General features: G+C 43.3%; 1 protein-coding gene across 1 annotated transcript in view; it reads left to right on the top strand.

Moving 5' to 3' along the window:
* Positions 1–5,905: 5,905 nt before the first annotated feature.
* OCA2 (OCA2 melanosomal transmembrane protein) overlaps positions 5,906–24,297 on the top strand; it is a 495,166-nt gene continuing 476,774 nt past the window's right edge. The window contains exon 1 of the mRNA XM_003986906.5: positions 5,906–6,214. The gene's annotated coding sequence lies outside the window, so the exon portion shown is untranslated. The remainder of the gene's footprint in view (positions 6,215–24,297) is intronic.

Here is a 24,297-nt window from a genome sequence, read left to right as displayed (position 1 = left end):
AGCTTCCTAAGTCCATGTACATGTGAATTGTCTTGACTTGCAAAACTAGCCAGATACTTTCTTTTGGGAACAGTGGAAGAGAAGGGAGAAGTCTGAGGTATAGGTGACCTAGCCTGGTCTTTCATATGCTAGCTGTTCACATATGTACCAGGCACTGGGGTTGAGGCCTTCTCCAGGCTGGGTCTGATGGCTGGAGCATCTAGGGAACATGGAGTGTGACACCCCTGGAGTTTCAGTCTCCTCTGTGGATTAGGGTCTTCTGATCCTTCCTATCTCTCAGTCTCAGTACAACTCAGGCTTTAGCACTGACACAGCTGATTAATCACTCCTTTTTTTGTAGGTAAATACTTTATAGCAAGTGTCTCTGATAGGGTATGTCTCTTGGAAATCCCAATGGGCTTAGTAAGAAGGCCATGTATCGTGAATCTTGGGTGTGGATGGGCTGGGGATCCAGCTCCTTTTGTGGGTCCATCTGCCCTGGGAGCCTAGGCTCTGTTCTGTCAGAGCTCAAGGGTGCCAGGCAGGCTGGCCAGGGCTCATGCCCAAGACTGCAGGAATAGGCCATGAGGGTTACCCACTCCTGCCCTGTACTAGCCCTAGGTCCTTCCAACCACAGGGCTGCCTACAGTGAACCTCTGCCTCTTTGTGAATCAAAAAGGGAGTCCATGACCATGGGACTTCTACCCCCTGAGGGGCGCATCTGAGACTAACGTGGCCATGGCAGTGTCCAGGGTTACCTGGTTACCCCACCACCCCACACTGGCTGGGCAGTCTAACATTGCTCTCAGAAGGCACAGGTAATGTTCCTGTGGTACCACTCCGTCCTGGGTGCAGGCTGGATGAGGTGAGTCCCTGAGCCGTCTGCTTGAGTGCAGGGACATGCAGGGAGCACAGGAGATTTGAGAACTAGTTCTACCAACCCTGCTATACTGTGGGGTCTTTTGGCCTGTGGATAGGTGAGCTATACTGTATGCAACACATGCCACATACTATAAATGCTACCATCAGGCTGAGAATAGTCCCTGGCCTCCTGCACTTGCTCTTGTTGGCATGTCATGGTGGTCACAGGCATTTGGTGTCTCTCTTGTCCTTACAAAATTCTTTTTGTGTCATTGCTGTTACCTCAGCCTCAGCTTTGCACCCTGTTGTGTATGTGCATGCTCAGTGGAGGCACCCGTGCCCAGGGCCCCTTACTATCACTCCTCCTTTAGTTGGCTTGGATGGAAAGAGGCCCTTAGAGGGAGGGACCATTATTTCTCAAAGTAGTAACATCCCAGTCTCAGTGCAGGGTACAGAAAAACCTGTAGTTGACACATTGGTCCTAGTGAAGAGGGCACAAATGCAGGACTCTGGGCATTTCCTTTCTGCCTCACCAGGGCTGGAGTAGGCTAGACCTACTGCTGGCAGTGAGTCTCAAGGACACCGTCCTCATGGGTGAGCAGGTGTGAGGAGCAGGCCCTTCTCTGCTGCAGGGAGCTCTACCTGGTGAGCCTCATCCCAGCCACTTTTCAAAGGTTTTTTTCCCCTGTATACAATGGGATCTGCACAATGAATTTTCCTCTAGATCATTACATTATAAAATAGACTTTTATTAGAGCAATTTTATATTTAAAGCAAAATTGAGCAGAAGGTGCAGAGATTTCCCATATACCCCTTATTCTCACACATGCATTGCCCCCACCAGAGTGGTACATTTGTTGCAACCAATGAATTTACCATTGCGGTATCACATAGAAAGATCTTTTGTGCTCTGTCTACTTACTTATCTCTCCCTCCCCCAAGCCCCTGATCTTTTCATTGTCTCCATAGTTTTGCCTTTTCCAGAGTGGAATCTTTTTAGATTGGTGTCTTTCACTTAGCAATGAATTTAAGATTCCTTCATGTTTTTTCATGGCTTGATAGCTCCTTTCTTTTTAGTGCTGAATAATATTCCATTGTCTGAATGTACCAGTTTATTTATGCATTCATCCACTGAAGAACATCTTGGTTGCTTCTAAGTTTTGACAACTATGAATAAAGCTGCTGTAAATATCTGTGTGCAGGTTTCTGTGTAAATGTAAGTTTTGAACTCCCTTGGGTAAGTAGCAAGGAATGCAACTGCTGGATCATATGGTAAGAGTATGTTTAGTTTTGTAAGAAGCTGCCAAATTGCTTTCCAAAGTGTCTGTGCCATTTTGCATTCCCACTAGCGGTGAGAGTTCCGGTTGCTCTACAGCTCATTACATATTAAAATGCCTTTAAAGTGCAGACTTGAAGGGGTTCCTGAGTGGTTCGGTCAATTAGCTCTTGATTTTGACTCAGGTCATGATCTCCTGGTTTATGAGATTAAGCCCCAATGCCAGGCTCTGAGCTGATAGTGTGGACCCTGCTTGGGATTGTCTCTCTCCCTCTCTCTTCCCCTCCCCCACTTATCCCCCCCCCCCCCGCCATGCCTCTAAGTAAAAGAATAAAGTACAGACTTGAATCCCAAGATTCCTCCCATTGCTTGCATCATGACTTCATTGTTTCCTTGCTACATCCTTGGCTAGGATGCAGTCTGTGGCAATTTAAACATGGCTCTAATGTTCTTTGACATTTTTCCCATCAAGAACTGGAGACTGTGTCCTTTTCCTTGAATCTGGCCTCATGACTGCTTTACCAATGGAGTATGATGGAAGTGACACTGGCCAGTCCAGGGTTCAAGGCTGAAGGAACTGGCAGCTTCCAATTCCCGTCCCTTAGGCCCCAGCCACCATGCTGTGAGCAAGTCCAAGAGTCAGGGCAGAAGCCACATGGCAGGGCAGGCAGTTTCACAACAGAAGTGAGTGAGGGCACCTCCAGATGCTTCCATTCCCCAGTCTCAAGTTGCTTCCTGCCTTTGTGCCACCTTGACTGTACTGGAGCCCAGATGAACTATTTCCACTGTGCCTTTCTGAGTTCCAAGACCCATGGCATCTGGGAGCATGATAAATGGTTGCTATTTTTTACCACTAAACTTGGGGTGGTTTGTTACACAGCAGTAGATAAAGAGAACCCATGTGAGTCTGCATTTGATTTTTCTTCTTTCTCAGGTCACTCTCTGGGCTGGGCTAAGAGACAGAAAAGGAAATTGCCCTGGCTGTCTGCCCAGTGTCCCCTCTCTCCTACATCTTTTAGGAGTCAGTGCACAGGCTGGGAAAATTGAACTACCTGTGGGCAGCAGTGGAGAAACAGGATGTGTAGCCTATGCAGTCAGAGCAGGCAAAGGCTGGTGGCCAGAGAGGCCTGCACAGTGGGTGGTCACAGGGACCCCTGAGAGAAGGTGGGATTTCCAAAGGGGAGTTGCAGACAGGTTTCCATGTGAAGTGGGGCTGGAGGACTGGGATGGAGATCACTCTGAGTCACACCTATCTGTTGAGGGTGAGAAGCCAGGGGCACTTCACTGGATCACCCACAAAGGCAGAAAATATGTACATCTGCACATCCATATAAAACTCACCACTACTTATATAATGTAAGCAAAGGGATTTTATTACAGGTATATTGGAATTTATACATTCAAGTACTGCATACTATTTTTTAAAATTTTTATTTATTTTTAAGAGAGAGAGAGAGAGCATGTGCAAGCAGGGGAGGGGCAGAGAGAGATGGAGACATAATCTGAAGCAGAATCCAGGCTCTGAGCTGTCAGTACAGAGTCCAATGCGGGGCTCGAACTCACAACCCCTGAGATCATGACCTGAGCCAAAGTCAGACACTTAACTGACTGAATCACCCAGGCGCCCCTCAAGTACTGTGTATACTTGAAAATAGCAAGTCAGATTCCAATGATACTGCTCTTTGCTAAGAATATTTAGAAAGTCCCTATTTTGGAATTTCCCTTGGTGAAATCTTGCCCAGCTCAGGAATCACATCATTTCTGACATTGTCCCCAATCACTTCTGACTGAAGAAATCAGAACCTCTCCACGGTACAGCACCGGCACCATGAATTATGCTGCAGGTTTCCAGTAACATTATCTGCATCCAATCCTCATTAACTGCCTGAAAGGAACGCTGAATTGGACCTGGCTTCAACAACCAAGAGGATGGGCTGGCAATAACTGAGGAGCCCAGAGATGGAAAGCTTGACTCCTGTTCCGGTGTGGAAACCTGTACTGTGGGGGCTTTGTTGCCATGTGGGATGGGACATGTAGATGCCAATCTCTATCAGGGGTGGGATTTCCTCCATAATTTAGGCCACATGCACCCACTCCTGGAGCAGGGGTAGTTGATCCCACCACAGACATTAGGGACTTATGATGAGGGAGTGAGAAGGAAGCATGCAGTCAGCCCTGCTCTCCAGGCTTAGAGTCAGTAGGTGGACATTAGTAACACAGGCACTAGGCACCATGTGTTTGGCCATGGTTGTCCTCCTAATGCTTCATGATCCTCCTTTGGACCTACTGGCCTGCACATCAAGGTTCCTCGGGTGTGGATACCATTCTGTAAGGGTGGGAGCAACCCAGAACCTTCCAACCATTCAGAGTGCCTGCACATTCATGCTCTGGGCTCCCCCCCTTGATACTTTCTATCCTGTATTGGTGTTTCTTGAGGCATTGGAGGAGAATGTGCAGGCTCAGGGATGAGCATGGATGAGCCAGCATTTCTGCTGTGTTCACAGGCTCTGTAGTGCCCTGCCCCATGTGGATGGAGTCACCAGGCACAGCATATATGAACTGTGTCCACACCCAACGTGTGCAGTGATATGATCTGAAGTGTCTGAAATGCCGTACTGGACCTTACTGTAGAGAACTTGGGCTCTCTGGTGGTTGTGGCCAGCTTGGGGACTGCAGTGTGACAGTGCCCACCATGTTCTAGGAGACCCAGAGGCTCTTTGGATCCCTGGTGTCTGCTCCTGGGTAGTCTGACCACACTATGTCCTATGCAACATGCTTGTTATAAAGTCTGTGCCTCCCAAATACCTAGCATAGCCAGACTCCATGAAGAAACAATTCTCCCAGAGAGGTTTAAAGAGACATTTTCCAGAAAGAGAATTTTTGGGTTTTGCCTGTTACATGGTGGAGGACCCAAGAGCCTCTAACTTCCTGCCAATCCTTGGGCAGTGCTTGGGGTGGGGTGAAGTGGGGCTAAGATCCCACTCGAGCTGCCTGGCCCACTGCAGGCCTGGGTGTCTGTGTCTGTGTAGTTTATGTGTTTGTGTGTGGCTCTATGTGTCTTGAGCGTGTCTGTGCATGGGTGTTGGTGTGTGTAGTTATGTGGCTCTCTGTGTGTCTATTTATATTTCTGTATTTCTGTGTGTGTCCCTGTTTCTGTGTGTGGTTAATGTGTGTATAGTGTATGCTTGTGATATGTGTGTCTCTGTGTGTGTGTCTTTGTAGTTTGTGTTCTGTATGTGCGTGTGTCTATATATGTGCCTGTATTTCCTTGTGTGTTTGTGTCAGTATGTAGTTTATGTGTCTATGTGTGTGTAGTGTTTGTGTGGTGGGCTGGTGGCCATGTATATACTTATCTGTACCTGTGTTTAGCTTTATGTGCCTGTGTGTTCTATTTGTACGTCTGATGCATCATGCATGAGTTTGTGTGTCTCTGTTTATGTTTCTTTGTGTGTGTTGTATGGGAGAAAGGGTGAGCCTTCTACAAATGTAACATTGACCACAGCCCAAAGCTAGAGGGGGAACAGGCAATGAGAAAATAACAGGAATCTGGTCAGGTTTATCAGTTCTAGCTGAGAACTCTTAAAATGCAGGAGAAAAAAAAGGAAGCAAAATATGCACTCAGTTTATGTTTTTCCCAAATCTCGTTCACAGGAAAAAACCTGTTACAAGTACTTGGCTACCTTCTATAAACTAGACCCTGGGATAGGCACAGCAGGCAGACTGTCCGCTTTCAGAGAGGGTCCGGCCTTCTACATTTTCTGCATTTTTTCCCCCTCCATTCCCAATGGGTCTTCCATAGCTCTTGGGGCGAGGGAGCCCTCTCATCCTCTCCGGGGCAGGCTGCCCTGGGTCTGGGGGAGTCTTCCAGAGGTGCGGTCTGTGGGAGTGGCCAGACCGGGAGGTGCGGAGGAGGGCTCGCCCCGCCCCCGCGGTGCCCACGCCCGCATCCAGTCCCAGCAGAGTTTTCCTTAGCTCTCCACTCACCGTTCGGGAGCTATCAGTTTGTATCTTACAACTTCACTTTTGGAGAAAGATCAAGTCGTCAGGCCAGTGGGGAGAGAGGACGTGAGGAGCTAACCTGTCTGTTCTGGGAAGCAGGTAGGGTTTTAAAAAGCCTGTGTTGAGTCGTTGCTTTATGGAGGGGAAAATGAGTAGCTGGTGTGAGCACAGGGCGCTCATTACCACACCAGGCATTTTCTAGATTTAACGGAAGCCGCTCACTGAGAGGCAAGTTCCCAGGACAAACCGGGCCCCTCACCCCGGGGTGGCCCATGGGGATACTGAGGGGCGTTTGGACGTGTTCAGACAGCGAATGTTCTGCTTGAACTGCAGGGCGGCATCTGCTCCCACTGCTGGCTTCACACACGTGAGCGCTAGTCAGGCGTTTCTGTGGAATGCGCCGGCGGGGGGGTGGGGGTGGGGGAAAGCATTAAATCCCCCAGAGCCTCTTCTTTTCACTCTGACCACACACAGCGGAATAAATGGATTGGATGTCGCTAGCTCATTCCAAGGATATGGATAGTAAGCACAAGCTTCCCTGTGTGGATATTCTTGGGGTTACAGACCCAGGCCTGCCTCGGCCAGGTGCCTAGCCTTCCACCACACAGAACTGGCTGCTCCTGAAGTTCCGCAGGTGATCCTTTGAGCACTTCGGGGATGTGACAACTCCACAATATGCAGTGATTCTGAGGGAAAGCAAATAGGAGGCTGTTGTCAGTTGTGAGCAATTATCTCCTGAATACAAGGCAGTCCACTGTTACCTAAACCACCTAGGAAATGCAGTTCCTGAATTTGCTTATAGGGGTTGGCATGGAGTCTGCTGTCCAGGCACCTGGAGCAGTGCCTGCTATCCAGGTCCTTGGAGTAGGACTTGTGGGGGCTGGGAGCTTCACTGCTAATGATGATACCAACTCACATAATTGCTAATGAAGATTAAATCTCATTAAAAACAACAGAGGTGAAAGCTCTAGGTAAACCATGAAGGACTGAACAAAAACTGCTTGTTATTGCAATTTAGTTTACAAACATTTGAGTGCAGTTGTTCATATCAGATGTAAAGTGCAAGTGATTTAGGAACATAAGTTTTATTATACTGATGAAAAGCAAATACTGATACTGTTTTTATTCTTGAAAAAAGTCATGGCCCCTTTGAAGTTAGCTGAGGTCTGAGGAACATCAGGAATTACAGAGGAAAGAAAAGCCCTGTCTGGAGATTTAGCAGTACCCACACCTGGGACACCTGGGAAAGGTTTTAAGCCAGAGGACACGTAGTCTGATGTGTATTTTGGAAAGATCACTGTGGTTGGGTGGTAGGTAGCTGAGTCTTGCCCACTGAGAGGTAGCTGCACAACCAGGGCAGTGGTAGGGGACACTTCATAGGTAAAGGGTCTGCAGGGTGAGGACAGTTCTCAGGCTCTGGGTTTGTGATGGGTGCATCTAGAAGGATGCTGGACATCAGGGGAGACAAGAAGGCAGCTGCACACAGTGATCTAGGCTGCAGAGGGGAGCTTGGGAGCATTGCCTGTCCACTAGTGAGATCTAAGCCTTTTGGGAGAGGGAGAGGAATAGGGCCTTTTAACTCTGGGGTTAGTTGGGGAATGGTGGGGATAGGGTGGGGAGGATTTGGCTTGCAATGGAAACATGAAAGGCCCGAAAAGGGGGAGGACAACCTAGAGGCTGGAGGCCCAGAAGAGGCGGCCTGTGTACACAGGAAGGGGAGAGCCTTTCGGGGAGTTTTCAATCTTTCCTATATATTGGAAAATAGGAGAAGAGACCCCACACACCAGGTGTCTCTGGTTAGCTCCTGGGGGCAGCCCTACCACTTCGCAGAAGCACTTTCCTGTGCTTGAAAGCAGTCTCCTCTCGGCCAGTTGCCCACACACGGGGCACTATCCTAGTGGCCCAGGCCCTCGTGAGGTGGGGCCCGACTTAGTGGCCTGTGAGGCCACTCATTCTGTGATGAGGTCGGTGCTCTGGCCGTGCCCCAACCTGCTGTGCCCTGTGCAGCAGGAGGTGCGCTCTGAGAGAGAAGGGAGCGAGGACTCGCCCCAGCACGGGTCTCTCTCTCTCTCTTTTTTTTTTTTTTGACGGGCAAAGGACAGTTTCAAACTTGTTTGCAGGATGCGCGAAAAGTCAACAACACAGCGCCGCAGGAATAAGCGAAACAGCCTGGAGTGCAGGTAGAAGAGATGGATACTCCTTCACCTGGGGGCTGGTGGCAAGGCCTGGCGTGAGAGGGTGTCCTGCCCAGGCAGGCAGGCGAGGGCAGGAGGCTGAGCACGGCGGCCCAGTTCCAGACTGCAGCGGGGATAGCGCGCTCCTGGAGGCACTCAGAAGCGCGCCCACTAGTTACCTTCCCTGGGCACAGTACGGGGAGAGCATAAAAGCGATTACAAACTATCCTGTTGGGTTGAATGTTCTAGAAACTTCTACCCAAATTCACATGTTGCAAACCCCATCTGAAGAGATACAGGGTCAGACTTTTGTGCCCTAGCCTGTTGTGCAGGTGGAGGCACAGCCCACTCTGCACTACCCACCACAGACATATCTGCCTTTTCTCAGAGTGGACTGAGAAGTAGTCTGACCGGGGAGCTGGCCTGCACCAGCCTCCTCGCCCTAGGGGCTGTGCCTCTTTCCAGGCTTCATCAATTAGAAAGGTGCACTGGGCTCAAACTGCCGCAGCCTCGTCCCCACAGACAGCCACGCCCCTGTGGACGCAGATCCTCCTACAGTCACACCTGGAGGCCTCAGCCAAGCAAATGCAAATACAGCATTTACCCTTCAGAGGCAGCCACACACCCCTGGAGACACAGCCATGTGGACAGCTCCACACTGACTGCGGAGCTTTGGGCCTCAGTAGTGCTTACCATGGAAAGGAACATTGGAAGATTCAAGTGTTTTTTTAGGACCTTGCACAAGAGGAGAATATTAGCGGCCGAGCGGGTTATTTTCAATAACAAAGTTTTCACAGCAGCCAGTATACTTTTTTCTTTTTCTTTTTTCATTATTGTATTATGTCAAGTGATTAAAGAACTTGAAGAAAAGTGTTCTTAAAATTCACAAAGGTACTATATTCCAAATGATGTATATTGCTGCTACTGATTTACTGTAAAACCAACATGAGGATCGTCCTTCAGTAATTTAATTAGTTTAATTGGCATGCCTGTGCAGGGGAAGGCACCAGATCCTCAGAACGGGAGGTGCATGGGGTGTCAAAAAGATAGTTGTTGGACTGGGGTGCACGGAGGGCAGGTTCCTGGAACCCCTGTTCTCCTGTTGCTTCCTGCCCCTCATGCTCTGTCAGGCCATTTGCACCAAACTTGAGCTGTGCTCCATAAATGCCAACAAACCCTGCCATGCCCACAAAAGCCCGGCCAAGTTCTGTTAAGAGCCATTGGGGGTGCCCTGGCCTGGTGCTAGCATCTGGGAACACAGCTCCGCAGATCCCCGCCTTTCTTACATCTCAATTGTCTGATCATCGTCTCAGGCCCAGCAACCAACAACAACTGCTGGACCAAGTTGAGAAAGGCCCAAAGGCAGAATTCTGTTCTCTCCTCAACATTGGCAGGTATTGGAACCTGTGTCCTATGCCCTGCCCCTGTGCACTGAGCCTTGGCCTCCAGCCACTCTTGACCCAGAGCTATCCTCCCAATGAGCCCCTCCACCGCATCACAGGCACATCTGTGGGAGGAGCAGCAAGGCCAAATAGCACAACCTGAAGCAGGGTTGGTGAACTTCAGCTATGTCTCCAGGCAAGGCGTGGGCAGAGTGTCAAGTCTGTGTCAGGACACACCAACAGGAGGAGGGCCTAGTTGGGCAGGGTCCTTGTAGGACCTGGAGGGATGGGGAAGTACTGCTACAAGGCTGCTGGGGAAGGGAGCAGAGCCAGAGGGCAGACCCAGGAGCTGCAAGATCCAGGTGTGAAGATAGGAACATTCCATGGGGTTTGAAATGTCAGCCACAATATCTACTTTTTTACAGAAGTTGGTGGCAATTTGGTCAATTTGGTATGAATCTTGCTTAGAAGGAAAAGCCTGGGCTCAGCCATGGTGGAGGGCTGTCTGGCAGAGGGCCATAGCCCCTCTGTTACCACTCAGACCTCACGTAGTAGCTCTCCCACCCCAGCAGGAGCCTGCTGTGTCCTCTACCCCTGCTCAGGACACAGCTGCACCCAGGGGCTCAGGGGTGTAGCTCTTCCCCTATTGACTGCAGATGTCTATTGTAGTCTGAGGTTAGCTCAGTGCTCAGGGTGGGCCCTTCTCTGTGGAGTCTTAAGGGGTGAGTCCCAGACATCTCTCTGCATGTCAGGCATATGGGGAGAGGCTAGGCTGAAACTGTGGGTTCAAGAGAAGAGCAGCCACAGGCTAGGGTGCTGGAGAGGGTTTTTCCAGAGGTTAGTCCATGGGCTAGCATGTTGGGAGGGCCCCCTCAGAGGATGGGCTGTGGGTTGGGATAGTGGAGGTGGGCATTCCTAGAGGATGGATAGTGGAATTGGGGGTTGGGGTCCTCATAGGACAGATTGTGAGCTGGGGAGTTGGAAGGTGTTGGGAAATTGAGAGTGGGCCATGGGCTAAGGTGTTGGGGTCCCTCCCAGAGGACAGTCTGTAGGACTGGAATGCTCCAGCCATCTAAATGAAAATTAATGACCAGGTGTAAGCAGGAGGGTTTGGGATGTGTTTAGAAGACCTGGATGAGAAACGTAAGAGAAAGAGAGGGACCTCTGGGTGAGCAGAAGCCTTTGTGATCCCAGAAGGTATCCAGAAAGTGAGCTGAACAAGAGCAGAGGCACTGGGCAGTTGCTGAGCCAGGGTACAGAGGAAGTTGTGGGTGGGAGACTCAGCAGAGAGCTAGTTGGGTCAAGAGATAGACCTCTCTAGAGAATGGCCAGTGTTTAAAGCTGAGACTAAGATCTCCTAGGGAGGGCAGGCCTCAGGTGAAGGCTGGGAATAGTGGAAAGAGCCAGCAAAGGAGAATGAGGAAGAGCAAGAGCCTCAGTTAACCCTGAGAATAAAAGGGAAGGCTGCTGAGAATCTGAGAAAGGGCCAGAGCTTGGAAGTTATTGGAGGTGACCCTGACTAGATTGTTTTCCATCAGGTTGGGGGGACATGAGGTTGGTTGAAGTGGGTTCAGGAAAGAAAGGAGAAATGAATACAGTGGTCTTGAGAAGTTTGCTCTAAAGGACAGGAGAGAAATTGGGCAGTGGCTAGAAACCTCTGTGAAGACAGAGAGATTAAGGTTTTTATTTTGAGGTAATTATAGATTTACATGTACCTTTTACCCATTTTCATCCAATGGTAACATCTTGCAAAATTATGGTACAATATCACAACCATAATATTCACATTGACACAGTCAAGATACAGATATTCCATTATTGTGAGGACTCCTCATGTAGCCCTTTTATAACCACACCCACATCCCTTTTGCCTGTATCACTTGCTTTACACATGGCAACCACTAATCTGTTCTCCATCTCTATAACTTTGCTATTTCAAGAATGCCAAACATACAGAATCATACAATGTATAACCTTTTGGGATTTGCTTTTGTTTTTTTTTTTTTTAACTCATTACTTTCACTGTAGTTTCATGCTAGTTGTTGTATATATCACTAGTTGTGCCTTTCTACTGATGAGTAGGATTCCATGGTATAGATGTACCACAATTTGGTTAACCACTCATCCGTGGACAGACATTTGGGTTGTTTCCAGTTTTGGATTATTATGGATAGAGCTGCTGTGAGCATTCATGTACAGGTTTTTGTGTGAATATATAAGTTTCATTTACCTGCTGGGATAAACATCCAGGAGGGCAATCGCTAGGTTGTATGGTGGTTTTTTAAGAAACTGTCAAACTGCTTTCTAGAGGGTCTGTGCAGTTTTATATTCCCACCAGAAGTGTATGAGGGGTCCAGTCTCTGCATCCTCTGCCAGCATTTGCTGTTGTCTCTATTTTGTTCATCTTAGCTATTCTCATAGGTGTGTAGTGATATATCATAGTTTTAGTTTGCATTTCCCTAATGGCTAATGATGTTGGACATTTTCTCATGTGCTCATTTACTATCTGTATATCCTCCTAAGTGAAGTGACTCTTAATATCTGCACTTACTTGATATTTTTTAATTTTTAATTTTCCTTTCTGTTGAGTTTTGAGAATTCTTTATTATTATTATTATTATTATTATTATTATTATTATTTAGAAATATTTTTTTAAAATACCAGTATAGTTAACATATAGTGTTATATTAGTTTCAGATGTACGATACAGTGATTCAACAATTCCATACATCACCCAGTGCTCATCGGGACAAGTGCACTCCTTAATCTCCATCACCTGTTTCACCCATCCCTCACGCCTCTCCCTTCTGGTAACCATCAGTTTGTTCTCAATAGTTAAGATTCTGTTTCTTGGTTTGTTTCTGTCCCTCATTTCCCCCCCTTTGTTCCCTTGTTTTGTTTCTTAAATTCTATATATGAGTGAAATCATAGTATTTGTCTTTCTCTGACTGACTTATTTCACTTAGCATATACTCTCTAGCTCCATCCATGTTGTTGCAAAGGGAAAATTTCATTCTTTTTAATGGTTGAATAACATTCTGTTGTATATATACTATTTTTTCTTTATCCATTCATCTATCCATTCATCACTTGGGCTATAATTTGTCTATTTTAAATAATATTGCTATAAACATCAGAGTTCATGTATTCCTTTGCATTAGTGTTTTTGTATTTGTTTTGTCAAATAACAAGTAATGTGATCCCTGGATCATAGGTTTATTGTATTTTTAACTTTTTGAGGAAACTCCATACTGTTTTCCAGAGTGGAGTTTTCGGTTTGCATTCCCACCAACATGCAAGAGGGTTCTCCTTTGTCCACAGCCTCACCAACTCTTGCTGTTTCTTATGTTATTGATTTTAACCATTATGACAGGTGTGAGGTGACATCTTATTTTAGTTTTGATTTGTGTTTCCCTGATAGTGAGTGATGTTGAGCATCTTTTCATGTGTCTGTTGGCTGTCTGTATGTCTTCTTGGGAGAAATTTCTGCTCATGTCTTCTGCCTATTTTAAATTGGATACTTTGTTTTTGGGTGTTCAGTTTTATAAATTATTAATACACTTTGAATACTAACCCTTTATCATATATGTCTTTTGCAAAGCTCCAATTCTGTAGATTGCCTTTTGGTTTTGTTGATTGTTTCCTTTGCTGTGCAGAGGCTTTTTATTTTGATATAGTTTATTTTCACTTTTATTTCCCTTGCCTCTGGAGACATATCTAGTAAGAAGTTGCTGTGGCCAAGGTCAAAGAGGTTGTTGCCTGTTTTCTTCTCTAGGATTTTATCTTATGTTTAGGTCTTTCATCCATTTTGAATTTATTTCTGTGTTTAGTTTTCTTTCCTCTTCTATATTTTGGAATAGTTTGAGAAGAATAAGTATTAACTGTTCTTTTAATGTTTAGTAGAGTTCACCTGTGAAGCTGTCTGGGTCTGGAATTTGTTGGGAGTTTTTTGATTACTGATTCAGTCTCCTTGCTGGTAATTGGTCTATTCAAATTTTCTATTTCTTCCTGTTTCAGGTTTGGTGGGTAATATGTTTGTAGGAATTTATCCATTTTTTCTAGATTGTCTAATTTTTTGGCATATGGTTTTTAATAACATTCCCTTACAATTGTATTTCTGTGGTGTTGGTTTTTATTTCTCCTATTTCATTTGTAATTTTATTTATTTGTGTCCTTCTGTTTTTTGATGAGTCTGGCTAGAAGTTTATGAATTTTCTTTAGCTTTTGAAGGAACCATCTCCTGGTTTCATTTATTTGTTCAAAAAAATTTTTTTTTAGTTTCTGTATCATTTATTTCTGCTCTGATCTTTATTATGTCCTTCTTTCTGCTGTTTTTGGGTTTAGCAAACAAGTTCCTTCTCTAGCTTCTTTAGGTATAAGCTTAGGTTGTTTATTTGAGATTATTCTTGCTTCTTGAGGTGCCCTGTATTACTATAAACTTCCCTTTTTAGAACTGCTTTTGCTGCATCCCAGAGGTTTTGGGCTGTTGTGTTTTTATTTTTTTCTGTTTACTTTTTGATTTCTTCTTTGATTTCTTAGTTAACCCATGTTATTTAAATTCCATGTATTTGTGGTCTTTTCAGGTTTTTTCTTGTGGTTGACTTCTACTTTCATAGCACTGTGGTCAGAAAAGGTGCATGGTATGACTTCAGTCTTCTTGTATTTGTTTAGGCCTGTTTTGTGGCCTAATATGTGATCTATTCTGGAGAATGTTTCATGTACACTTGAAAAGAATGTATATTCCGCTGTTTTAGGATGGAATGTTCTGAATATATCTGTTAAACCCATCTTCTCCAGGGTGTCATTCAGAGCCATTGTTTCCTTGTTGATTTTATCTTCAGATGATCTGTTCATTGATGTAAGTGTGGTGTTAAAGTCTCCTACTATTATTGTATTACTATCAATTAGTTCCTATATGTTTGTTATTAACTGTTTTATGTATTTGTTGTATACATGTGGTCCTATGTATTTTATGTATTTGGGTGCACAAATATTTACAATTGTTATATCTTGGTGGATTGTCCCCTTTTATAATGATATGGTGTCCTTCTTTGTTTTTATAGTCTTTATTTTAAATATTTTGTCTGATGTAAGTATTGCTAATCTGGCTTTCTTTTGCTTTTGTTTTTGTTTTTAAATCTGGCTTTCTTTTTACATCTATTTGCATAATGAAAGTTTCTTCATCCCCTCACTTTTAATCTGCAAGTGTCTTTAGGTCTAAAATGATTCTTTTGTAGGCAGCATATAGATAAGTCTTGTATTTTTATCCATTCTGTCACTCTATGTCTTTTTTTTAAAGTTTATTTATTTATTTTGAGAGAGAGAGAGGTGGGGGAAGAGGGACCGAGAGAGGGAGAATCCCAAGCAGTCTGCACTGTCAGTGCAGAGCCCGATGTGGGGCTCAAACCCACGAACCATGAAATCATGATCTGATCTGAAATCAACAGTCAGATGCTTAACCAACTAGCCACCCAGGCACCCCTGTCACCTTATGTCTTTTGATTAGAGTGTTTAGTCCACTTACATTTAAAGTGATTATTCCTGGGGGCACCTGGGTGGCTCAGTCGGTTGAGCGTCCGACTTCGGCTCAGGTCATGATCTCATGGTTCATGGGTTCAAGCCCCATGTCGGGCTCTGTGCCAACAGCTCGGAGCCTGGAGCCTGCTTCGGATTCTGTGTGTCCCTCTCTCTCTGCTCCTCTCCTGCTTATGCTTTGTCTCTCTGTCTCTCAAAAATGAATAAATGTTAAAAAAGTTTAAAAAAAACTAAAAAAAAATAAAGTGATTATTCCTGGATATGTATTTATTGCCATTTTCTTACTTGTTTTGTGCTTATTTGTGAAGTTTTTTTATGATCCTTTCTTGTTTCTTTTATGGTTTCCTGGTTTTCATTAATGATATATTTGAATTTCTTTTTCTTTATTCTTTGCATATCTATTAGTGTTTTTTGATTTATGATTATATTAGGTTCATATATAAGATATTATGCATATGGCAGTCTATATTAAGTTGATTTCACTTAAGTTTGAACCCATTTCTTTACTCCTCTCCTTCCCATGTTTTAGGTATATGGTGTCATATTTTACCTCCTTTTATTTTGTGAGTTCCTTGACCAGTTTTTTAACAGAAATATTCATTTTTTGTTTTTTGTTTTTGTGTTTGCTACTTTCATATTGTTACTTTTGGTTTTCCCTTTCCACTCAAAGAGTCCCCTTTAATATTTCTTTCAGGGCCAGTTTAGTGGTCATGAACTCCTTTAGTTTTTGTTTGGGAAACTCTTCATCTCTGGTTCGATTGGCTGCATATTTTTCCCACTCAGCGTTTTGAATATATCATGTCATTCCTCCTGGCTTGCAAAGTTTCTGCTGAAAAGTCCACTCATTGCCATATGGGGTATATAACTGTCTTCTTTTGTCTTGCTGCTTTTAAATGTTTTTCTTTATCACTACATTTTGCCATTGCAAAATGTTTTTGTGGATCTGCTTTTGTTGATTTTGTTGGGGGTTCTCTGTGCCTTCTGGATGTGGATATCTGTTTCCTTCCCCAGATAAGGGAAATTTTCAGCTATTATTTCTTCAAATAAATTTCAATAATAAAAAATAATTTTCTGCCCCCTTTCTCTCTCATCTTCTTCTGGGACTCTTATAATATGAATGTTATGTTTGATACTGAGTTCAAACGGAGTCACTGAGTTCCCTAAGTCTATTGCCATTTGTTTTTCATTTGTTCAGCCTGATTACTTTCTATTACTCTGTCTTCTAGGTCATTAATTCATTTTTTCTGCTTCTTCTGATATGCCCCGATTCGAGAGACTCCCCGAAAACAAACCACCAGAGTCCAGAGTCAAAGCCAAGCGGCAAGGGTCGTTTATTGCAGGTTCGAACCCGTTCCTCCGCGCACTCGTTGCCGGTGACGCTAAGAGGCCCCTAGCGAGGATCTTACAGCTTCTTTTATAGACAGGCACAAACAAGTTAGGGATTTTTCACGGTTACAGAGCTGTTATTGGTTGACATTTAAATTTGAACACTCAGCAGAACTTGATTGGTTCCCACCTTTAGGTCAGACCACAACCGGGCACGCCCTGGCTGGTTTCTGGAATGGCGGGGGGGGGGGGGGGGGGGGGGGGGGGGGGGGGGGGGGGGAGACCTTTTCTTTGCAGCTGTGAGTACACCTGGTAATTTTTCTCTTAGTCTCTCACTTCCAGCCTGGTGTTCATTCCATCAAGCATGTCTCTCATTTTGTTTATTGAACTATTCATCTCTACTGTACTATTCCTTATCTCTGTGTTAAAGGTTTTACTGATGTCTTCCACTTTTTTCTCAAGGTCAACAAGTATCTTTATGATCAGTCCTTTAATTCTTTATGAGGCATATTACTTATATCTGTTTTGCTTAGATCTCTGACTATGGCCCTGTCATGTTCTTTCATTTTTTTCAAATTCCTCTGTTTTCTCATTTTGTTTAAGTCTCTGTGCCTGTTTCTCTTAGTTAGGAAAGTCATCTCTGTCTCTGTTCTTGAGGGTAATGGCCTTATGAAGAAGAGGTCCTGTAGTGCCCTTGCAGTATAGTGTCACCTGTTCCCAGGGCCTGTTGCTTCTGGGAGTATCTCCAATATGTGCTGCATGAACTCTGCTGTTGTTTCCTGGCCACTTTATCCTTTAGGCCAGTCATCTGCAGAGGCTCATTTTGCCTGTTATGGGCAGTGTTTTGTCCCTGGCCTGAATATGCTGAGTTTTAATTAGGCGTGTGCTGGTCTGCTTTTGAAATGAGACCTGTTGAGGGGCACCTGGGTGGCTCAGTCAGTTAAGCATCCGACTTGGCTCAGGTCATGATCTCACGGTTTGTGGGTTTGAGCCCCGCATCAGGCTCTGTGCTGACAGCTCAGAGCCTGGAGCTTGCTTCAGATTCTGTGTCTCCCTCTCTCTCTGCCTCTCCCTTGCTTGTGCTCTCTCTCTGTCAAAAATAAATAAACATTAAAAAGAAAGAAAAAGAAAGAAAGAAAAGAAAAGAAAAGAAAAGAAAAGAAAAGAAAAGAAAAAGAAAAGAAAAGAAAAGAAAAGAAAAATGAGACCCGTTGCCAGCACTGCTGAAACCAAGGCCCCACAAAACTCCCAGGCTGGGAAATGTGGTGTGGGCAGGGGTTTTGGTTGGTCTTCTGGGGGAGGAGGCTACTTCACTGGGACTGGGGTAAGCATGACTGGGAAGGGAGGTTCCACCATAGCCTGGGGGACAGGTACTGGTGAAGCAACTTAGATAGCCTAGTGTCAGTGCTGCACTGGTTTCTGCAGGTAGCCCTGTGTTTATGCTGAGAGATGGGGAGTGGGGGCGGAGAATGGCACCTGCTAGTTCCTTTGTTCCTAGAGGAATCTCTGGGTGAATGCTGCCTCTCTGGGATATGCTCTGAGATGAGCAAATTACCTCCCTTCTGTGGGCCCCAGGTGTTTTCAGATCGCTGTTTCCACACTGTAGGTCCACATGCTATTTCCCCTGCCCTCTCTCCAAGAGCAGCCTCAATGCTCTTCAGGCATTCCCTGAGCCAAAGCTTCTGACCTTTAAAACTCAAGGCTTTAAGCCCTGCTGGTTGGAAGAACTCACAAAATTTGGCTCCTCTTGCTTTCCAAGCCACTTGCTTTGGCAATTTGTCTTCCTTGTGTGGACTCCCTTGTGCTTTAATCTGTCTTTGCCCTTCTCTGGGACCGTGGCTCCCTCCCCACTGCAGCAACCATGATCCATTTCTCTCTCAAACTGTGTCTCTGAACTTCCCACCTTCTTCGATATGGCCTGTTCTCTACCTTTAGTTTTGGAGTGTAGTTATGGAGAAGTCAGGTTCATTTCTGAGGTATTTAGGATGATTTAATGGTTATCTAGTTGTATTCATGAGCTGAGCTGAGCCTAGGATCCTCCTACTCTGCCACCATCTTCTCTTCCCTGAGAGTTCTTTATGTATTCATATCCTTTCCTGGATATGTGATTGGCAAGTATTTTCTCCAAGTTTGTGGTTTGTCTTTTCATCCTCCTAACAGTCTTTCACAGAGAAAAAAATTATAATATTGGTTAAGTCCAATTTATCATTTTTTTTCTTTTTATGGATCGTGTTTTGGTGTCAAGTTTAAGGTTGTTTTTTTGTTTTGTTTTTGTTTTTGCCTAGCCCTATATCTAAAGATATTCCCCTATGTTTATTTGTAAAACTTTTATAGTTTTACATTTTACATTTAAATGTGTGTTGCATTTTTAAAAAATTTTTTAATGTTTATTTATTTTTGAGAGAGAGAGAGAGAGAGAGAGAGAGAGAGAGAGAGAGAGAATGAATATCTGAAGCAGGCTCTAGGCTCTGAGCTGTCAGCACAGAGCCCGATGCAGGGCTCGAACCCATGGACCACGAAATCATGACCTGAGCTGAAGTTGGACACTTAACTGACTGAGCCACCCAGGCGCCCCAGTGTGTGTTGTGTTTTGAGTTAACTTTTATATAAGTTATGGGAAATAAACTAAAGGTTCTTTTTCTTTTGCCCATGGATATCCAGTTGCCCCAGCACAATTTGTTGAACAGGTTTGTCTTTCTTATGTTAAATTGCCTTTGCACCTTTGTCAAAATCAACTGGGCGTATTTTCATGGGTCTATTTCTAGGTCCTCTGTTCTGTTCTGTTGATGTATGTATGTATGTATGAGTCTGCTCATACCACACACTCTTAGTTACTGTAACTAAGAGTAACAGTAACTGTATAGTGTAAGTCTTGCATTTTGATAGATTGGTTCCTCCCATTTTAATCTTTTTTTCCCCAAATTACATTAGGTATTCTAGATTATTTGCCTTCCCATATGATATTTTGAATTTTATATCTATAAAATATCTTTCTGGAATTTGATAGGAATTGCATTAAATCTGTATATAAATTTGGAGAGAATTGACATGTTTACTATGTTGAGTCTTCCAATCCATAAACATAATTTATCTTTTAATTTATTTAGTTGTTTGATTCCTTTCATCAGTGTTTTATGGTTTCTAGCATATGAGTCAGTACATGTCTTTTTGGATGTACATCTAAATATTTAATTTTTTAGCAACTGTAAATTGTATTTTCAATTTTGGTGTCAACATGTTCATTGATAGTATATGGAAGTATAGATTTTTAAAATATTATCTTGTATCCTGTGACCTTGATGAACTCATTTAGTTCCATGAGGATATTTTTGTTGATTACTTGGAATTTTATTATGTAGAAAATCATATCATCTGCAAATTGGGGCAGTTTTATTTCTTCCTTTCTACTCTCTCTACCAACTCCCCCTCCCCCCTTTTTTTTGCCCTATTGCACTGGCTAGATATTCTTGTACTATATTGAATATCAGTGATAAGAGTGGAAATCCTTGCCTTGTTCTTGATCATAGCAGGAAATTTTCAAGTGTCTTTGTATTAAGTATGTTGTTAACTATAGGTTTTTTGTAGATAGTCTTTATCAAGTTGAGGAAGTTCCCCACTATTCCAGTTTTCTTCAAATTTTTAGCATGAATGGGTATTGAATTTTGTCAAATTGATATGATTATAACAATTGATATGGTTTTTCTTCTTTTGCCTGTTAACATGGTAGATTATATTGATTGATGTTTTTATTAGCTTTAATGATATATAATTATCATATAATATGTCCATTTAAAAGGTACAATTCAATGATTTTCACTATATCCACTGAATTGGGTGGTGATAGCCACAATCTATTTTGGGGCACTTTCACTAACCCAAAATAAAGCCCCATATGTTTCACTCCTCTCCTAATGGCAACCACTAATCTACTTTCTGTCTCGGTAGGTTTGTCTATTCAGAAGACTTCATGTATAAATGGAATGAGGCAATATGTGCTCTTTTGTGACTGGCTTCTTTCACTTAACAGTGTTTTAAAAGTTCATCCATGTCATAGTATGATCAGTATATTATTCATTTTCATTGTTGAATAGTATTCTATCATATGGATATACCACATTTTATTTATTCATTAATAATGGACATTTGGGTTGTTTTTACTTTTTGAGGGTTATGAATAATGCTCCTATAAACATGTACGCGTTTTTTTTTGTGGGCATGTGCCCCATTTCTCTTGGTTATCTACCTAGAAGTAGAATTATTGATTCATATGGTAAGTGTATAGTTAACATTGATCAATTTGTGAATCCTTAACTAGTTTTGCATCTCTGGAATAAATTCTACTTGGTCATGGTGTATATTATATATTGTTGAATTTCCTTTGCTAATATGTAATTATTTTTGTGCCACAGCCACATTCACTCCCTCCCTCCCTCTCTTCTCCCTCCCTCTCTCCCTCCTTCTTTTCTTTTCTTTTCTTTTCTTTTCTTTTCTTTTCTTTTCTTTTCTTTTCTTTTCTTTTCTTTTCTTTTCTTTCTTTCTTTCTTTCTTTCTTTCTTTCTTTCTTTCTTTCTTTCTTTCCTTCCTTCTTTCTTTCTCCTTCCTTCCTTCCTTCCTTCCTTCCTTCCTTCCTTCCTTCCTTCCTTCCTTCCTTCCCCTCCCACCCCCTTCCCCCTCTCTCCCTCTCTCACTGTTTCTTCCTTCCTTCCTTCCTTCCTTCCTTCCTTCCTTCCTTCCTTCCTCTTTCTTTCTTTGCTTCTTTCTTTTCTTTTCTTTTCTTTTCTTTTCTTTTCTTTTCTTTTCTTTTCTTTTCTTTTCTTTTCTTTCTCATACTGCCTCTGATTTTGGTATAAGGATAACACTAACCTCATAAAATTAATTGGGAAGTGTACCTCATCTTCTTGCCTCTGTCTGATTTTGGTATAAGGGCAACAGTAACTTCATAAAATTAATTGGGAACTCTTCCCTATTCCCAACCTCATCTTCTATTTTCTAGAAGAGATTGGGTAGAATTGGTGTTATTCTTCTTTGAATGTTTGTTAGAAGTTTGCAGTGAAATTCAAAATCAATCTACTTAGTAGTTGTAGGATTATTCAAATTATCTATTTTATATTGGGCGAATTGTACTCATTTGTGCTTTTTGATAAATTGGTCCCTTTCATATAAGATGCCAAATTTATGTGTGCAGAGTTGTTCATAATGTTCCATTATTGTCCTTTTCATGTCTGTAATGTCTGTAGTGATGTTCCCCATTTAATTCCAGACATTGGTACTTTCTATTCTTTTATTCTTTGTCAGTCATAGTAGAGGTGTTTGTCAATTCTATGGATGTTTAAAATTTTTTTAATGTTTATTTTTGAGAGAGAGAGAGAGAAAATGCACATGGGAGAGAGGCAGAGAGAGAGGGAGACACAGAATCTGAAGCAGTCTTCAGGCTCTGAGCTGTCAGCACAGAGCCTGATGCAGGGCTTGAACTCACAGACTATGAGATCATGACCTGAGCTGAAGTCGGGTGCTTAACCAACTGAGCCACCCAGACACCCCCTATTGATGTTTTAAAAGAACAGGTTCTTTGTTTCATTTATTTTCTCTGTTGTTTTTCTGTTTTCTAGTTCATTGATTTTTACTCTTATATTTATTATTTTCTTACTTCTGCTTTCTTTGGTTTATTTTGCTCTTCTTTTTCTAGGTTACTAAGATGAGAATTAGTTAATTTGATGAGAGTTTAGATTATTGATTTGAGACCTTTTCTTCTTTCCAGAATGAACATTTAATGCTGTAAACTTCCCTCTCATCACTGCTTAGCTTTATTCCACAGATTTTGAAATGTTATATTTTAATTTTGTTTAGTTCAGTACAATTTTGATTTCCCTTGAAACTTCCTCTTTGACTTCTGGGTTATTTAGAAGCGTGTTGTTTAATTTTCAGGTATGCAGATTTTCTGCTTGTCTTTCTGTTATTAATCTCTGATTTGATCATGGCTACAGAACACACTGTGTGTTTTCAATTCTTTTAAATTTTCTGAGGTTTGGGTTGAGAGATCCAACATGGCAGAGAAGTAGGGGGATCTGAATTTACCTCATCCCTCAAACACAGCAATGTGGAGGCCAAAGGACTCTGAATTCCAAGAGTCCAGGCTGCAGAGTGACAGAGATGTCTCCAGGGACCCATGGGGACAACCTGGCAGGCCATAGGTGCATGATTGTGAACTGGGAGAGATAAAATGGATGGCATAGGCACTGATGGGAGGGATTCCTCCTCTGCAGAGAGCCAAAGGGAAGAGAAATAGAGGCTGTGGAAGGACAATATCTGGACAAGAGAAAAACCACAGACTGGGACGGAGAAAGAGCCAGTTGCTAACTGTGGGGCTTTCTCTGGACTGGGGCCAGCTGCCCCGTTTGTGCACCTGGGGAGGAGGGGAGCCAGCCCCTGGTTCAGTAACTAGTTCAGAGGTGCAGTCCACAGTGGGAGAAAGCAATACCCTCCCTGGAGTGCTGTAGGAAGAAGGTATATAACTGTTCAAGGGACAAAGACTGCCTGCACCCACCAGCCAGAGGCCATACATTGATGGCATGGAGTGGCACTTCCCCGAAACTGGGGTGCACAGGGGGACCCTTTAAGACATTGGGGTTTAAATCCCAGCCAAGAGCCAGGGAGGCACAGGAGTTGGTGGAGTGGGACAAACTGCTTCATTTGCACCTGTGGCACTGTGAGGACGGCCTGAACAGAGTGGTCTGGGACACCCAGTCCATGGGTGTTGCCATTTTTCCCCCTATCACCAACAAGGTGGGGCTTCAGGGAACGACAGTAGGCCCACAGTGGAGGCAGGACTGGTGCACACCAAACCATGCTCCTCCATGCCAGGTAACTGCATATCTACTGAAGCAGTATTGATGCTGATGAACCAGACAGCCCCTCCTCCAGGCCAGCACTGCCACCAGTTCCAAGGCACCCAGCAGTTTTGCATTTTTTGATTTAATTCTTGGAAAATTCATAGTAGATATATGTTTTTTTCTTCCTTTTATCCTTATTTCTTCCCTCTAGTCTGGTTATTCTGGTTGTTGGTTTGTTTAAGCAGACATATTTAATCTATTCTCTTTATACCTGTTCTATATCTCCTTATTTATTCCCCCCCCCCGGATTAAGCCATATAGTTTATCTTCTTGGTCAATTTTCTTTTATTTCAACTCCCCCCCCCCCATTGGTTTGTTGTAGCTCGTATTTTTGGTTGTTTTGTTTTGTTTTTTGTTTTTGTTTTTTGCTTGTTTGTTTTTTGTTTATTTGTTTTTTGTTGTTTTTTGTTTTGTTTGTTTTCTTTTCTAGGGCTACTTCAATGAACAAATCAAAGCACACCTGATGGAGGGTCCAAAACATCACTATGGGGAGGGAGATAAAGCAACCAAAGTCACAACAACAGAGAGCAAGGAACACACTCCAAAAAAGCACCTCCTGAAGGGCCAGGCCCTGGACACTATATGACCCCTCTTTAATATAGTAGTGATCACAGGTGCAGGACACATAACAAGCTTTTAAAACACACAAGGGACAGAAAACTAGCCAAAATGATGAAACAGAAGAATTCTCCTCAAAAGAAATTCCAGGAAGAAATGACAACTAAAGAATTGATGAAAACAGACATAAACAATCTAACTGAACAGTTATTTAGAATGATAGTCATAAAATTAATTACTAGGCTTGAAAAAAGGATAGAAGACAGCAGAGAATCTATTGCTGCAGAGATCAAGGAACTAAAAAATAGTTATGATG

This window comes from Felis catus, chromosome B3, assembly GCF_018350175.1.
Source record: "Felis catus isolate Fca126 chromosome B3, F.catus_Fca126_mat1.0, whole genome shotgun sequence".
NCBI lineage: Eukaryota > Metazoa > Chordata > Mammalia > Carnivora > Felidae > Felis > Felis catus.
This window is presented reverse-complemented; position numbering and strand designations above follow the sequence as displayed.